This window comes from Camarhynchus parvulus, chromosome 10 (assembly GCF_901933205.1).
Source record: "Camarhynchus parvulus chromosome 10, STF_HiC, whole genome shotgun sequence".
Taxonomy (NCBI): domain Eukaryota; kingdom Metazoa; phylum Chordata; class Aves; order Passeriformes; family Thraupidae; genus Camarhynchus; species Camarhynchus parvulus.
Window position 1 is genome coordinate 16235210 of NC_044580.1, and position 18579 is coordinate 16253788.

Consider the following 18579-nt stretch of genomic DNA (forward strand, 5'->3'; position numbering starts at 1 on the left):
CATGCAATGATAGGGCAAGGAGGAATGATGTTAATCTGAAGAAGTGAAGGTTTAGATTAGATATCAGGAAGAATTTCTTCCCTGTGAAGGGTGGTGAGACCCTGGCACAGGTTCCCAGAGAAGCTGTGGCTGCCCCTGGATCCCTGGAAGTGTCCAAGGCCAGGTTGTATGGGGCTTGGAGAAACCTGGGACAGTGGAAGTTGTCCCTGCCCATGGAAGGGGGCGAAACTGGATGGGCTTTAAGGCCCCTTCCAACCCAAAAACTTTGGGATTCTGTGGTTTAATGCACACATTGAATCTGCTCATTTAAAAAACCCAACAAACCAACAAACAAGAAACAAAGTCTTGATGGAAGAAGGTGACAGCTACAAGTTTGTTTTGCAAAGTTCTTACATTCTACTTCTTTAAAACATATTTGGATTGCCCATCCTTGACAACAATAATAAACTATATCATGGAAACTCAGGGGAGAAAGCCATGGAATTATCTTCAGCAGGAAGAGCAGGTAGCAGAAGTGGTAAAGCAAGGCAAAGCAAGTCAGTTGTTAAGGTGTTAAAAACACGTCCTTTGGTTCTGATTGCTTATTTTTCAGATCTTTTAGAAAAAGCTGTAGAGGGCAGAGGCAAAAATTATGTCTGTAATGAAGTAGAATGTAGAGTCAGTCCTTGCAGCAGTTAGATCTCAAGGAGTTTGTGGACTTGGTGATCCCTGTGGGTCACCTCTTGACTGTAGTGTGCAAGAAGGTGAATCTGGGGGAGCTCCTCTTGCTCAGCTCCATCCTTTGTGTTCAGTGAAGAAGATACCAAGCAAGGGAATACAGAGCTAAATTTATGGGCAGAGGATTGAGAAGTGTAATAGAAGCAGCTGGGAATTTCTGAGAAAACACTTGTCACAGAACACAGCCCAGACCATGCTTGTTAGTGAAACCAAGATCAGGTTTTGCAAAACTGTTTTCATGAAGATTCCTCAGGTTTCAGACAAAAATCCCGGGTCAAAGCCAGGGTGGGGTAGGTGGGAGCAGCAGAATAAAGTGTGATGTCCTTTCACATATAATTATTTTAAAATATATAGCAGTGGAGGAGCTTGATGTATTTCCAGTTTTGTTCCTAAAGTCATTTATATCAGACATGGGAGACAGTTCCTTTCCCAGCTTTATGGCATAAACAGCCTGCACCGGTACCTTCACCATACAGAGGAGAAATTGCTTTTGTACCCATGTGTTTGTTTTCAGAGCAAGTGCTGAAGAAGATAGGTCATGAGATAGTGAACAAGGTTTGCAGAGATCACCTCTAAGAAAACTGCAACCACCAAAACACCCTTTATAGGAAAGACTAATAATGTTGTGAATAACTTAGAATAATTACATTAGAAACAGGAAAAACAAGAGCACATGTGGGTTGAGCCAAAGCTGGAATTCTGCTGATGCTCAGCTTGGTGGTCCTGTGGGCAGGCAACATACACAAGCAATTGCCCAAGGCAACAACATTCTTTATTAGATTGATTAAGCACCAGGTTTACTTATTGTCGTTAGTAATGGATGCCAGATTTCTGCTTTGCCTCTGGTAATAGGAACCAGCAGAGAGGAAGGAGTGTTGCTGTGAGTGTTGGTCCTACTACTTGTGTGGAATTTTCACACCTAGCTCGATTTAATGTGGAAACAACCAGAAATGGTCCTCACCCAGCACTTGCTGCATGATTCATTGTTTTTCCAACCTAAAACTGAGATTTGTGGAAGCTGATTTAGGTGAGATAAGAGATAAAGGCCCCTTGTTGAACCATCCAAGGAACTCCCAGGTTTCCTTTGCACTGTTATCTGGGATTTCATCTAGGGGAATCATTCTTGGGTGGAGAAAAAGGGCAGCAAAGGAAATAATTCCATTACAGAGCTACTTTTATTATTCTTTTTAGCCAAAGGTTCAATCCATGTGATGAATTCACTGACCAGACTTGTGCCTGCCCCAAAGTTCCTGACTGTAAACTGTATTGTGGGAATGCTTCAAGTATCTGGGAAGGAGGTGTGGAGCTGAGGCAGCTGATGGAAGTGTGAATATTTGCATGGGCTTCCCATCGTTGTGTGTGCTCTGGAGCAGACCTATGTAAATTACATAAACTGCTCAAAAGCTGTTCTTTGAAAGTCAGACTCAAATTCCTAAATCATTTGTGTGCTCTTGAGAACAGTGCCCACATTGTCCATGTCAAACCTCTGTCCTTCAACTATGAACCCCTTCTAATAAAGGTTTGCTATTGCATTAATTTAAAAAATATGTAGGGATGTAAAATCAATTAATTCTTAGTTTATAAATGTCCATTTTCACTATTGGTTTTTAACATAAACAATCCCACAATTTAGATTTTGATTCATTGCATATTATCTAATATAGAAGATGCAACATATTTTATCAATAAAAACTGTACTTATGTTTCTGTTTTAGTTAGCTGGGAAGTTTCTATTGCCAATAGTTTAAGTACAAGTGTGATTTGATTACTTTTTAAGGGTTTTACATATCAAACATCACTCACATGTATATTTTTCACTGTAGAACAAAGATTATAAAACCAGAATTAATAGCAGTGCACTGTGTTAACACTTAAGTTTTAAATTGATGGGTAAATGATGCCAGTAGATGAGCTTTTTAAATACTGGGATTTTTGCAGAGGAGAGTGTATACAAATATAAATGTGTGTGTGTATGCTATAATAATTTCAATCTGTTGCTTCAATATTGATATAATGGTTTTTAATATACTGCAAAGATTATGATAAAATTTAATAATTTTCATTCAATCCCGAAATTGATAGTAGAGAAACCACTCATTCCTTAGAGATAGAAATGTTAAAACAAGAAAGTAATGAGTATCTTAAGAACAAAAATTCTCCCTCCCATAAATTTAGGTTATTCATTTTGTGTATTTATGATAGATTCATTTCCTAGCATTCAAGACATTTCTGAACTTTTGAAAAATATGCTGATATATTGAATTATGTTTCCTGTGTTTGTATTCCTGATCCCTGTCTGCGTTATTTTACCTAAATTCAATTTTCAAAAATTATAAGATAAATAAAAAAGTATCTATACTGTTCTGGTTCTGTGAACTGATGCTGAGCCGGGCAATGATGAGGAAAGGGTTTTGCAGCCCAGACAGGCAGTAACTCACTGTGGAAAATTTTCTCACTGTCACCCAAATCAAAAATTCCTCTCTGCATGATCTCCCCCAAAATACAACTATTTTCTAGATTCAAATGCAGCCAGCTTTTCTGCTGGGCTGCACTGGCTGGTTATTTAAGAACTAGTAGTCTCTGCCTATGGAAAGGTAAGACCTAATATTTGGCTGCATCAAAGTGACAGGACAAAGCTTGGGTGCAGGGAGTCTGTGCCAAGTTATTTTGTAGGATTTTTGAATAGGGCTGTCCCCAAAGAGCAGCAATGTCTGCTGATTAAAAAAAAAAAACAAAACAAAAAACCAAACAAACAAAAAAAAAACAACAACAACAAAAAAACCAAACAAAACTGATGTATCTTAAACAAAATTACACCTAGCAATATAAGGAGGAAAACTGGAATTTTGTGAGGATTTAGGGCTGGTGGTCATCTTTTTATAATGGGCCAGTAGAAAGTGGTTGGTGTATCTTCATTTTCTTGTTTTATGAAGTTCATGATTTTCAGGAGATAAATCTCAAGCAGTTCAATTGAAGGAATTGGAAGTTGCCATCAATAAAATCTGGACTTGACTATAAGAACCCATTGTGGTACATAAGAAACATTAAAGAAATCCTTTGCCCATAAAAGTCAGCTTTGCCATGGATTTCAGTTGTGCCAGAATTTTACCCATTGTGTTTTATTCCAACAAAAGTATTTTCATTTTAGGTAATGTTTTAAATTTTTTTGTGTTTTCTTCATGTTGGGAGCTATTGTTGAGCAATAGCAGGGTGTTTCTTTGGTGGTTACTTGCCTCAGGTTTTAATTGGGTAAAAATTTCTTCACCCAAAGGTTTGTCCATCCATAGTACAGCTGCCCAGGGCAGTGGTGGAGTCACCATCCCTGGAGGGATTTAAGACATGTATAGATGTGCACTTGGGGACATGGTGGGGACATGGGCTTGGGTTTAATGGTAGAGTTGGCAGTCCTGAGAGAACAGTTGGACTAGATGATCTAAAAGTTCTTTTCCAATCTAAATAATTCTGTGATTCTGTGGTTCTATTATGATAGATGTGATTTTCTATATAATTCTACTTCTTTAATTATCACTATAGTCAAAATAACTTTACCATACGTGATACAATGCCAAATAAATAATGGCTATGAAAGGAAAGGATATGAACTTTCAAAAACCCTCAAGACGCAGAAAAAAAGTACAAAATAATCAAAGAGAAATGCACATACGTGTGTGAGATGATATTGGCTTGGTTCTGACAAGAGCTGCCAGTTTTGTCTATGTCATCAGATGAAAAGCACTGATGGCCACATGGACACCAAATCAGAGTTATCTGGAAGCTGCAAGTGTTTTTGGCACAAAAAATCGAAAGGAATGAAGGAAGTGCAGGGACACAGTGCTAAAGAGGGAAGACAGGAGATTTTCTGTCTTTCCACAGATGAACTAGGATACAAAATACAGAATCTTGGATGGACATTTTTATTTTTTAATTTGGTCAAATAATTTTGAGCAGATATACTATATTAATATTTTCTTTGAGCATATGTGCATGTGCTTTTGGTGGGTGCATCTCTGTGCCTGTCTGCATACATGGAACATTTCATGCTCTCTGGCTGGCTGTGATGACTGAGAAAATCATTCTTTTTTAACAGTATTTTTTCTTATTTCATCTTGTATTATTGTCCCTTGTGGATAGTTTTATAGCTGTTTAATATAAAATTAAAAGCAGACAACCACAGAGGCTTATGGTACAGCAAATCTGGTTGTTCACTTTCTATTTGTGAAGTAGTTTTTATCCTTTGGGGTACATCGTGAGAGCACAGAGGTGAGTCATGCTTTCAATAAATTTGTTTGGAAGCACATAGAAATGGCTTGAAATGGGAGGAGCAGAGCTGACTCTTGTAGAGATGAGGCTGCAGCACTTTCTGTTCCCCCCACAGAAAGAAAACTGGTTAGGTTGTATGGTTAACCCTTAAAACCTTCCCGAGACAAATGTCTGTGCTCATCTGAGAGCATTTAATTCTTAGTCTTACTAAAGCCAGGCTTAGCCACTAACCCAAGAATGTGGATGGCCACCTAGAGCTCATTCCTTGAACATTCAGTGGCACTTGGAAGAGATTTTTGTGGCTTTATATTATCATAATCCAGATTGATTTGGGCAATATAGACTCCTAAACCATGCAGATGATTTTATGAGAGCACAAGAGTGAGCATATGCTTCTGTAACAACCCAAATACAATATATATGTGCAATACATACACATACGCATGCATTTATGAGAGACACATCACTTATTGTCAGAAGTGCCATCTATTTTGAGACTATTGCTCCTGTGTGTATCTGGAAAAAAAAATTAATGAAATTACAATGCACACGTATTCACCCCTATTTCTTGCTAACTTTTACAACTTTGCACTCCTTACAGAGACTTGAATCTTCTCCTCATTTTTGCAGAGCAATAAAAAAGGGGACTTCTATGTTCACTTACCTGTTGTCAATTACTGACGCCTCATTACACAAATCACTTGGAAAGCTGATGAGGTTTTATCTAACATAGGGGCCAGGTCAATCAATCGTCATCAGACCTGTGGATCTTCAATGGACATTGAAAGGTTAACCCAGTTCTTCAGGGCCTCCATCATGTCAGCAAAAATTAGCAAGAAGGTGGCCAAGCTGTCAATAGAGCACAGAGACAATTAGTTAATGATTAGAATGTTAGCACTTGGGGAGTTGATAACAAAATGAGCCATCTTGGATACATTTGCATGCATTTAGAAAATCTATATAGCTTGGTGGGATGGGAGGGAAGTCTGTGCATATGGTGCAGTAAGGAGTGCCATAAAGCAGAATTATGTGTGTCTGAGTGTATTGTGGACTTGGCTGTGCTAAACGAAGCCACTGTATCAGAAAACCTGCACATTTCAGTTTAGGGGAGTCAGGTACTTGGCTTTACTGATCTACTCAGTAGCCAGCATTAGCAATGAGACTACTGCCCTGTCATCATAACCCCATTTTCAGCTAAATGATTATGGATTTGATATCTTCTACAGTAAGCACTGGCCTTACCAGTTGTGATTAAACTTGAAGCTTGTTAAATTAGGGACACAGTAAAATTAAAAGACTTCCTCCTGTTTAGGATTTCATCACTTAATTTTATTCTTGACTTCTCTTCTTTAATAAGAATATTTTGTAAGGCTTCTGCCTGCACTTATAATTTCATTTTATATCCCTTGTTGGAACAAGAAATCCTCTGTCCATATCACAAGGCCAGGGTACCTCCTTGTGCTGGCTGAGGCTTCTTAACTAGTTTGGGCAGGAAAAATAAATGTTAGACATTGTCTGCATAATTACTTGGACAAGTGGGTTTTGATCGTTTCAAGGTCTCCTTTACCTTTATGCTCTCCATCAGGTTCAGACACAGTTCTGATGCTCATGACTGCATTTAAAAATTGCTGAAACGTTCTGCCATTGAAGTATTGCAGAGATTTATTTCAGGCTGTTAGGTTTCTCTCTACCTTTGATGGAAGACTAGTGTAGGCTCTGTATCTGAATCGCATTGTCCACCATTATAAACACCCCCTTAATAAGAGACATCCACTCAGTGCCTAACAAAAGAATTCCTTGGATTCTGAGAACAGCTTTAAGGAGATATACCATATATACTATAGGCTACCTTGTGACCCAATTGCCTTCCTATTCATGTGCTCATACCTGGACTTGTGTCCCTGAGTGCTTTGACATACAAGTATCCAATTATATTCAATTTAGATTCAGGTGGCAAAGACCTTCACTTTTATTTAGCAAGCATAGATTTCGTAAGTTTTAAAGGAAATGTCATGAAGAGAAAGGGAAGATTTTCAGATGGCTGACTCCAGCTTTATGTTTTCTACCCCTACAACCCTCTGCAAGCCATAACAATTGAAGTCATAATCATATTTATACGAGATTTAGTGAGAAAGGGGCATGCGATGACCAAGTGGTGGTTTCTGCAACAGTGAAAGTGAGACATTACAGTCTCTAGCATCTGTTCAGACAGTTTTCAGCCCTACATTTTATAAACAAAAAAGGCATATCTTTTCCTCCTGTGAGCAATAAAGGGGATGGAAATGTGCTTTAAAGACATCCGCATTTGAATTGTCGCATCTGAAGCAGAAAGTCTAATTGTCTGGAATATTAGTCCTCCATGCCATTGTGATGAGGCTTTATGGGTATCTTCCTCCAAGTGTATTGAAAAACTCAAGTGTGCTTGACACCGAGCACTAATGTTTCTCTCTACACGTTGATGTTGCCGTCACAAAAATGTGTCATGCCTTAGAGCTGTAACTTCCAAAGCAATTACACACAGGAAATATTTTGGATTAAGTGAAAATAAAAGTATCATGGCCAGCAAACACTGTTTCATTACCAGGCTCATGATCAGTGTTGGTGTGTTTAAGCCATAGTCATACTGTGCTGTCTTTATTCTTTCAATATTCTCTTTATTTTTTCATTATTTGAAGGATTCTCTTTTTATCCACTAAGTTCAGGTTTAAATATATAACGGGACAGATTCCACATTATTGCATCTGGAGTTACTCAGCTGTGATATGTCAGATTAACCGAGAGCAAGTTTTGCCCACACTGTCATTGGAACAGGCACAAAGAGAGACACATTTTCTACAGAGCATTGCAAACCCAGCCTGTTGGATTGCTCTGGTGGTACCCAGACTTCTGGGACCAGATGCATCCCTCCTTTTCACCTGCTCTTCACCTCCTACAGAGGAAGCCCTTTCCCCCTGGGAGGTATTGTCATTCTGCCTCTTTGACCTCCAAACTGACAGAAATGGTTAAACTTCCTCGATGAAAGTTTTCTTCTGGGCAGTTTGTTGAAATGCTGCTCGTACTTTAATGCCACGATATAGATTCATTAAGGATGCTTTCTGATTCCCTAAAGAAATTCCACAATAGCTGTTGAGCTATTGCAACTATTGCCTTTCTTGTTTCTCATTTCTCTCTTGCACTTTGATCAGGAGCTTTGTTGAAATGAGTTGGTATTGGGCCAAGGGAACTTTTCTTTTTTGTCTCATGCCAGCTACAATTGAAGTATATTTCTGAGTAGAAGAATGGGCTAAGCAGGGAGTCCTGCTTGGGGAATGTAAACACTATTGTGGGCAGTATATTAAGAAATATCCTGAAGTTAAAGTCAAAACTTCTATCTAGAGGGGAAGAGATGCCCATAGTAAAACCAAAAGCACTCTGAGGATTTCAGCTGAAGTATTTATTGACATCTACTTAACCACCAATCTCAGAGTGTTTTTATATGAAAATAATAAAGTCCTGAACCCCTTCTGCCTAGTTTTTTCTAGAAACAAAACAAAAAACTGGAGAAGGACATTTTAGTGTTATTTTCCCTGTAGGTAAAAATAAGAAAAAAAGCTATCATGAAAGCTGTTCCCTTGAGATCTCTTGGCAAGGAAGACCCATGAGCCTCATGTACATTTGGATAACAACAGCACCTCTGAGCTCTTTGAAGTTATACCCTTCAGTAGTAATCCGATTTCATTCAAAAGAGAAATCTAGGATGATGTTTATGAGGGTTTGCAGTTTCACCATGGTTTTGATCAGAAACAGATGGTGTATCTGAAACAATTAGAAAAACTTTTGTTTAGAAGCAGCCCACATGTAATTGACTGTTTGATGTAGACATCATAGCATTTGGTGTTGGGGAGTGAAACTTGTACATGCATTTAAAATTTGGTGTGCCAGGACCTCAGCAGGTGTCAGCTGGCTTTGCTTCTGGAGGCTGTGTCAGTTCCCATGAGCTGAAGATCCCAGCCCACAGTCCCTCCAGATGAACAATCAAATCATCTTTTTACAAAATGGCCAGAACCGCACCCTTTCCTAATAATAATGGCATAGAAGATGCACCAGCCCCAGGCAGCTAAAAAATTGAGTTTGTGGCTAGAAGATGATCCTGAAAAATTACTTTTGTTAAGGATTCCTTCAGCTGTAATTCCAGCTGGGCATTGCTGGGCCTGGAGTGTTTGTGAAGACTTCAAATCACACCAGGCACTGAGATCAGGGCTCTGGGTTTGCTTCATCTTCACGCACTATTTACATCTTCCCTAAGAATGAGTTCTTGTTAGGATCCTGCAACTAAACCAACATGTTCCTATCAGAAGGTGGGAAGCTCTGAGTTATTGTAAAGGGAAAACACAGTGTACACAATATTGAGAATATGAGTCCACTTTTCATGACTGGAGACATTCAGGCATGGCTGAAATTTAGACATGCAGCTGTGGGAATGGTGGGATCAGGAAAACACCAGCAGTGGAGACCCATGCCTGCTCTGAAAACTGTTGGTGATCACTCTTCTATAAACTCTAGTGAGACATAACATTTTCTCCTCAGGGATTGTATTTGCAAGAGAGTTCCATGAGAGGATACTTAAAATATTCAGCTGTTCCCTGTGAGTTTTCATTGCCAGAAGAATTTACCTTGTGCCTAAAATTTGGTGTCAGCCAATAATTCTTATGCATGGTTTCACACATCCGTATGTGTGGACGTACGTTCAGCATGGATTTTTATAGATTTTGAAGGAAGAGCAAACAGAACCAGCTGACCACTTAGTAAGGTCACCTGCTTAATAGACAGAGGGGAGTTGTACTTACTGAGAATTTAACACTGCATTCTGGGAGACCACGTCTCTCTCTCACAAAGGAGATAAAACATTCTTTCAATAGGAACAGGAAGAGACATGAACGCTCTCTAGATTCCCACTATATATACACAAAGCCAGTTGTCTCAAATTAAATGCTGTTGAACAAACTGCCGTTTCCATTAAAACCCCTTTTAGCACTCCACTTGTAACGGGATGAAAATATATGTCATAATGGGCCCAGGTACACAAAAGGGCACATTTAAACCACTTTAGATGCATGTGTAGCATAAGAAAAACGCATAAACATGAACCAGCACATGTATAAAATGACTTTTACCCAAGAGGCCCAGATTTATTCCACCTAACTTTAGGCACTTAACCAGGATGCTTAAGGATATTCTCTCCTGTGGCTCTCCATGTAGTCAATGGAGTGAGAGAGGCGCCTTAAGGAGGCAATTTAGCCTGCCTAGGATCTGAATTGTCCTTATGAGATTCCCCTTTTCCTCCAGTGCCTGTTTAGTTATTTGCAGGGTAGCAGTGCTTTTATGGTGGAGACTTCAGTTGGCTGCCTCGTGTGGGGGAGATAAATCTTGGCCAAGCAGATTGGGCTGGAAGGGGCTGTTTACATCACACCGTTACTGTGATTTCTTTGAAGTTATGAACATTCCCTCAGGACTCTTAGTGATAAAAAAATAATAATTTAGAGATAAGCTAAGAAATCTTTAGGGTTTCTTTAAACCTTTATGCCATACTCTCTGCTTTCGTACACAGCATTAATATTGCAAAACACACTGCAATGAACTAGTTCCTCAGAATGCCAAGTTTTCCTTCAATACGTCAGTTCTCCAAATACAAAGATCTGATTACTGGACTCAAAGGCAACAAACAGTGATTTTAAAAAACATTTGGCTATTTATATTTCTATTAATAATTTTCATGAGTTGCTGCAACAGCATGTAATGAGTGTAAAAGTCAACAAAAAATGTTTTAACTAGCATTAAATTTGTTCCCTGCCAAAGTAAACACCATCATGATTCTGCTTAAAGAGAAAATCTATCCTAGCATGAGCAATCAATGTTTCCTTCTTGCATGGACTGGAAATGTATGAAGAAGGAGAACGTTTCTCCTGGAATTAAATGATGGTTCAAGTAGACATCCATTTTCTCACTGCCTAAAACAGCTTTACATCATGCAAAGCTGTGTAGACGGCATTATTTTCTTCCAAATTCTTGACTTCTAAGTCTAGTTTGAGTATCTCTGCCTTTGCTGCCATATTCTCCCAACAGCAGGGGGAGGTGTGTTTAATCTGCCCTCGTGTGATGTTGCTCTTCATTGCTAAAGGTGTGGCTACATTTTACCCCAGATATTCTCTGTTTGGGCAGAAGTGAATGTGCCTGTCAGGACCAGACCAATTCCACCTTCTTCCCTAGACTGATTCTAGCAGTGATCAGAACCAGATGCTTCACAAGCGAGTGAGAGAAGCTCCCTAATAAATAGCATGATATAATCTGTTCATTGAGAAAAGCTGCTTCCTTTTTCCGTGGAGATTAAGTACTATTTAAAGTATTTAATTTTCTGTAATTGAATCAAGAGTCTTAGAGTACAGCTTCAGTAATTTTTTGCCTCTTGCTAAATTTTTATCCTCAATAAATATCTTGTGGCCTAGAGCACCACAGATTAATTTGTGCATGCTGCAAGAAGTAAATTCAAATAGCAATTGTCTTTCATTTTCACAGAATATCTCTTCTCTCTGTGTGATAAAGTAAAATCTCAAGTTTTACCTGATTCAGGTTTTGTTTTTCTTATTTATTTAACTCATTCTTTATTTCCTATGGTATCCTCAGAATCTGAAAATGCATACCTTAAGGTCTTACAGAGGATTTTGAATAAAAAGCAAATAATGAAATAAGTCATTAGGACTAGGTCATTTTGCAGCCAGCCTCAAAAATACCTTCAGCATTAAAAGGGACTGGTGCTTTTTTGAAGTCTACTGCAATATTGCCACTCATTTCCAAAAATCTGTGTACAAATCTGTTTCTTTGCTTTCAGTTGGTCACATTTTTTGAAACACTTGTGTTTTAGGGGGAAAAAAGTCTTCTGTATTCAATCTTTCAATGGAAATTAAAGCTCTGAGAACAGTCAATTTTGTAAGGAAAAAAAAAAAGAAGAAAGTTTCAGACAGATTAAAGAGATAAAGATGACTTCTGAATGGTTCTAGCCTAGAAATTGGTTCAGTTTGCATAATTGGACCCCAGCCTGTGAGATTGTAGAATTGCAAGTAGCAGATGACAGATATTAAACCAGTTATTCCTTTGACTGAGAATTAAGGAATGGAATAAGGTGTGCTACAACTGAAATTAGTAATTGGATTCAGCTCTGTGGGAATAGAATTGACTTGCTTTGGAGCTAGTGAGAGCTCAACTCAAAATTTTTGCCAAAAATTTGAAATAAAATAGTTCTTTACGGTTTGGAAAATGTCAGTGAGATGCTGTAGTTAACTTTATCATTGTTTATTTAGTTGCACTAAGGCAGTGCCCAGAGAGCCAGTGAAACCTAATAAAAAAAGCATGTAAGGGCCTAAAACCTAATGTCTAATTTTATAGATTTAAGTAGTCCCCATTGGCTTGTTTACATGACAAGTGACAACAACTAAATAAATTCCAGATTTAGGGGAGTAGCACAAACTAGTCGTGGAATTACTAAGACTCACAAAATTTGTCTCCTTTTCTGCTTTGCCATGTACGAGTGATTATGCTTCTTGAATCTTTCTCTTTTTTTTCCACATTTACATGTCTGCTGCCTAAAAAACCTGTCCCTGAACATTTTCACCAGTGTTGAAGTAGGTAATTTGGATAAAAAATCTAGAAAAGCTGTTGATCCTGATTGTGAAAAGCTCTTATTTTTTGGGGGGGAATGAGATAGTGGAGTAATGAAAGGGTAAAGGTAGATATTTCTCTGAGGAGGTTACAGAACTGCATCCTGTTTCACACATTAGGGGATACTAGTGGGTACTCACATTTATTCCACCAAAAATTACCACAAAGAAATAACATCAAATAAATATTAAGAAAGGTCTGTATAGTCTTGGAATTCCGTTAGGATCTTCCAGATTATGGAGCTTTCCAGTCCAAACGAGTAACAAATTTGGGGCCATACTTCCCAAAAAACCAATTTGAATGTGTCATTGCACGTGAGTATTTTGGAGCTATCCAGGAGAAGATATTACACACCATTTTCACTTGTGGGCTGTAGAAACCAGAAATAGCTTTATGAAAATTCGGGCATTGGTGTAGAGTCAAAATCAATCAACAGTGTGGTATGAGAGGAGCTTCTTTAGACACTAAAAACAATGAGGTTCAAAGAAGTCAACACACTTACATTTAAGGGAGCACATCACAAAGTGAATTGGGTCATCTCAGGGAAATATAAAAGCATTATTCTTCTGAGATTTGAAAAAAATACATAATTACTTCTTCCACCAAGCATGATTCTTTTAAATAACCTTCATTTCTGTCCCTTGGAAATGAAAAGAGGTTTACATTAAAAAGGCATTTCCTCTGACTCTCTGTCCTTGAGCAGCACAAAATGTAAACTATACCTTTCCCTTCTTCCTTTGAAGAAAAGGGAGTTTCAATCTTCTCCTGTGAGCAGGGTCCATTTAAATAAGGAGATGGAGTCCCATCTTTTCGATCAGCTTTCTTTGTTTGACTTGTCAGTAATAACACTTTAGCTGAAATTGTACAGGCGTCCCGCTAATTTAGTAATTATTGACACGGTGCTGGGCAAGAAATGATAGCAAACACAGGGAACTGTTAAGAAGAAATGAAATAAAAGATCTTCATATCATTGTGAATAATGGTTGAGATCATTTTGTGCTCTAAGTAGGCCCAAGACACCTTTTTCCATTTTCTCGACACATTTATAATTTATGCTTTGTAATAGTTCCAAATATTTTTAGGACTCCGCACTTTGTTTGAGAATCCGGAAGAACTGAATGAGAATCACGGAGTGCACACACAGATGAGTGAGGGGTGTGACCTGCCAGAGCTTTTGATTTAAGAATGATCCCTCATTTTTATATGTCCCCCTTCCTCGTTTCTCAATTTATCATTGGATTTAGGGCTGCCTTTGCCCTGGCTGAGGAGGTTTTTTGGATTTTGCCCTGTTGGCAGCTTCATGGCAGCTTTACTTAGCGCAAACAGCTTTCCAGTGACCTGGTGTGCAGAGGTTTTAGTGTCATTTCAAGGAACTCTGAGAGCTTTTCCCCCAGGGGTGCATCACTCTGCCCGTTGTGGATCCTGAATCCTGAACACATCCAGTGCTGTGCTTGCTTTGTGCTTGGTAGGTGAACAGGCTGTTAATATTAAAGCTCCCTATTGAAAAAATACAGACTTGATGGTCTTCATGGGTCCTCTCCAACTCAGGGTATTCTATGATAAAATCACAGTGAACTTGTACATGCTTTAACTCCTTTAAATTCCCTTTTCCTTCTCCTCTAACTGAACCTCATCAGAATAATTTTTTAGACCTTCAATTCCTAAAACCTTTACAAAGCTTACTAAAAATGCTGAGGTTTCTCAGAAATGAAGACAAGAATCTTAACTAGGGGTTCTTTATTGATGTCAATCTGTAGCTCAGCTGTGGGCAGCAGATCTTTGTTGCCACCATGGAGCTCTTGTGCATTAGGACACAGACCTGTTGCTTCTCATTTGAATTTTAACTTGGGTGCTGTCTGTAAATGGCAAATGTTTGGTGCAGCTTGGCAGTGCCATTGCACTGTGGAATCAGCTGGTGGTGGCACAGGAATGATGTTTCAGGATGTCATGCAGATACCACGTGTCTCTGGCTTCTCAGGGACTGTCACTAGACCCTAGAGAACCCTAGACTCAGCTCTTCTTTGTGCACTGGAGTAACATCCACAAAAACATTGTCTCCAGCTGCACTGAGGGAAATATGGGTTGGATATTAGGAAAAAGGGAATGGAATGGAATGGAATGGAATGGAATGGAATGGAATGGAATGGAATGGAATGGAATGGAATGGAATGGAATGGAATGGAATGGAATGGAATGGTGGAGTCACCATCCCTGGATGTTTTTAAAATCAGACTGGATGTGGCACTGGGTGCCAGGGTTTAGTTGAGGTGTTGGGGCTGGGTTGGGCTCAATGATCTTGAAGGTCTCTTCCAACCCAGTGATTCTGTAAATAATGTATTGGGGTACCCAGGTCTGCTTGTTCCACACTGAACTGAGTGTTTTGAAGCAGGAGGCAGGACAAGGCATGCAGAGCAGTTGATCTTTAAATCAAAGGCCTTAATAAAAGGAAATAGAAAGTGATGTTTTAGTGGCAAGATGCTATCAGTGTCTGTGCCATGTATTAGAGTTCAATGCAGTTGTGTATTGATTTATACACAAACTCATATGAGAGCTGTTCCTTCACACATTGGTCATGGCTGATAATATTCCTGAACTGTGGGATTCTGCAGCATCCAGGGACATGAAACCCATGCTTAGTGGTGGGTTAGAGAGGACAGAAAAGGTTTATCAATGTTGAAAATAATGAGGGCTTTTCTCCCATGATCACTGCTGTGATTGTGGCACAGGTGTGCCCTACCTGCCCCACCTGCCTCAACACCCACCAGTGTCACAGAGAGAGTTTTAACCCAGAGTCACTTTATTGTTTGTTTATATTTTAAGATCTTGTATCTTTTTGTTTCTCTAAAATAGCTGCAACAAGAGGTTGCAGTGATAGAAACAAAGCAGTGAAGCTGCATTAAATTTTGCACGTTTCTGACTAATCTACATCTATCTGCCTGCATGCACCAATTATCTGGCTATGAAAAGTAGAAATGCAGTGACAGATTTCATCATAGACATGCCTGTCTGCTGCCCTAAGGCTACACCCTGCACACACAGAATTCCATGAGCCACCCCTGTTCCCATTCCTGGGAGCTGGGGGTGTGACTGCCTCAAAATTTACCCTCTGGCCAGTGAATACTAATAGGTGATTTGTCATCAAATAGATGGTACATATAATTTTTAATGTAAATATAGATAGGGGTTTTTTTTTGTTGTTAAAATTACCCAATCCATTTGAGGATCCTTATTTTTCCTCTACTACCTATAAATATCCTTGCAAACAAACAGAGTGAACCCTCATGCTTTTGTGTCATTAGTTTCTGGTTTTTGGATTTTTTTTTTCTTTAGGCATTTTCTTTTTTCTGCTTTTTTCCTAGCTTTTTTCCCCATAATCCTACCTCTGTTTGGAGGCCCTTTCAGGTGGTTTAGGGAAGGACAGGGAAACAAAAGGAAGATGATTGCTTAAAGGAATTTCCTGAAGGAAATTTCAGAAAATATAAATTAAAAATACATCTCTTCTAAGGCAAAACACTCTAAAATATGTGTTAAGTTTTATTTCTGTGTGGCATTCTGTGCATATAAGGCCATTAATGTGCCCTCACTTTATACCCATCCTCTTCCAAATCCCATTAGGACCTAAATTTTTTAATCATTCCAAGAGACTGCAAACTTCAGGCAAAGTGTTTCAAAATTATTTCTGTTTGTTTCATTTATGTGTGCTAAGTCAAATAAAATATTTAACAGAGCTTGGGTATGAATTGGAAAGGACCTCATCATTGGATGGAAACAGAAGATGTAGCGAAGAATCATATTAAAGAAAAATTTGTATCATTTTCAGACAAAAACTGAAATGAAATCTGTTTACTAACCCACCAGCTGTCACTGCTACTTCTAGTTGCAATGTATTGCATACACTGAGCTATAGACTTGCAGTCACAGGCATTACTGTAAGGTTTCTGCTGGGAAACTGAGCCTAATGCCTTTTCAACTTCCATTTTTTCTGCTAGAATGGAAAATTTAATTTTAGTGCCTGCATGGCTTTTGATTTGCTGCAACGGTTTTGTTTCTTTCTTGCATGTTAAGGCAGATTTTATTTAAAGCAAAGAAACCAAAGCTGGGGCCCAAGTGCTAACAAAGGTAAAAACATTCAAAGGCACTAAAATTTACTAAATGCTGTTGCCACAGCTATTCTAAATTCTTTCAAGGTGCAGGTCTTTGATTTTAAAGCAAGAAGAAATATTGGTTATATACTTAATATTTATGGCCTCTCTCAATTCACTGGCTGACAAATTCATTGCCCTGTGATGGACAGTTAGTGCTTGCCTTCTGAAAGTAAAAGCCAAGGAGATTTTCACTTGTGTGAGGAAAAGAATGAGTACCAAGCACTCCAAGTGCTAGAAATGTTTAAGGCACACACTTACAGATGTGCCAAGCTAAAGCACATAAGCAGAGTTGGTGCCCGAGGCGCTGTGATGAGGACTTGGTCTCAAAATGAAGAACTAAATGCAGATCTTCTGCCTGCCTGTGCTTGAGCTGCTGCAGAGAGAAAAAAAAAAAAAAAAAAAAGCAGTCAAAAAGAGAAACACTTTTATTTGAGCTTAAAGGAGAAGTTTTCTTGGGATCTTGAATATTTTTGTTCAAAAAAGAAGAAAAGAGCAAAATTTCGAAATATAAAACCTTTTATATCACAAAATTAAAATAGTTTTGTTTTGACACTGTCAAAGTGAAACACACTGATTTCATTTCGATATTTTTTCAAATGGTTTTGTTCTACAAAATATTCAACTAGAACTAGGCAGAATGTGAGTTTTTGCCAAACAGTTTTGCTTGCCTGTGTTTCTATTCTGCTACATGTATCCCACAGTCAAGTTTCTGATTCAGAGACCACCTAAGCCAAAGTGAGGCTTAGCATTGCCTCCAGCACATTCAAAGCAAGTTCCTAGTGAAAAATGAAATTTTCTGGGCTGTTGCAGTGGTCTGTTTTCCCAAGACTGCGTTCATACTAAAGGGAAAAACTTCATAAAGTCCTTCGTTTATGTGCATGCAGTTTTATGTGCTGAGACAAATGTGGTGATCAGGCAGGGTGCGTGGTGTAATGGAATACTCTTGCTGGGGGCTCTGCTTTGTTCCCACTGTGGAAAACTGACCACATCCCCTGTCCACAGGGGCAGCTGATAACACACAGGCAGTGCAGCATAACAGGGTTTGCACCCACACACGCAGGCTGCTTCCAAAAAACATCCATTTCTTGGTTTTCCCCAGTATCTCCAAAATAACACCGTCTGGGCGCTGGTGTGGGGAGCTGCTGTGCTGAATGTGCAGCAGAGCACTTATGGATGTGCCCAAAACTTTGTGACCCAGGGGATGGAGCATGAGTGTGAGCAGAGAGGAAATCAGCAGACTTAATTGTTTCTATCCCAAATGTAAATATCCATATATAAAAACACCCCTCAAACCTGAAACCCCGCACCGACTGGTCCTTTTTAATCTTAATTTTGAACAGTTGCTACTCCAATTAAATTCTACCACCTAGCATTTTCAAACAGCTCTTAGTTGTTTCAGCAAACTCTTTTAATGGACAGCTGTTTTTGACAGCTCCTCCTGATTTGCCAGCGCTGTGTCATCTGCCAGAGCAGGAGGACCCATTTTGTATTCTGCTGCTGGCACTGAGGGGATATGTAAATGTACACATGAATCAGTTGTCACCAGCACAGACACACTGTGGCGAGATGATCAGAATGTGTTGGGAGTTTAGTTGGCTTAAAGTGGGAGGAAAAGAAAAAAAAAACAACAAAAAAAACCCCAACACAAAAAACCCCACCACGCTTAGATTTCTTGAAGTGATTTTTTATTTCAAGTCTCTCCAGTTTATTTTCACTTTGTGGCGCTTGTTAGATTTAGTTCAGGAGAGTGCAATCTGCTACTCGC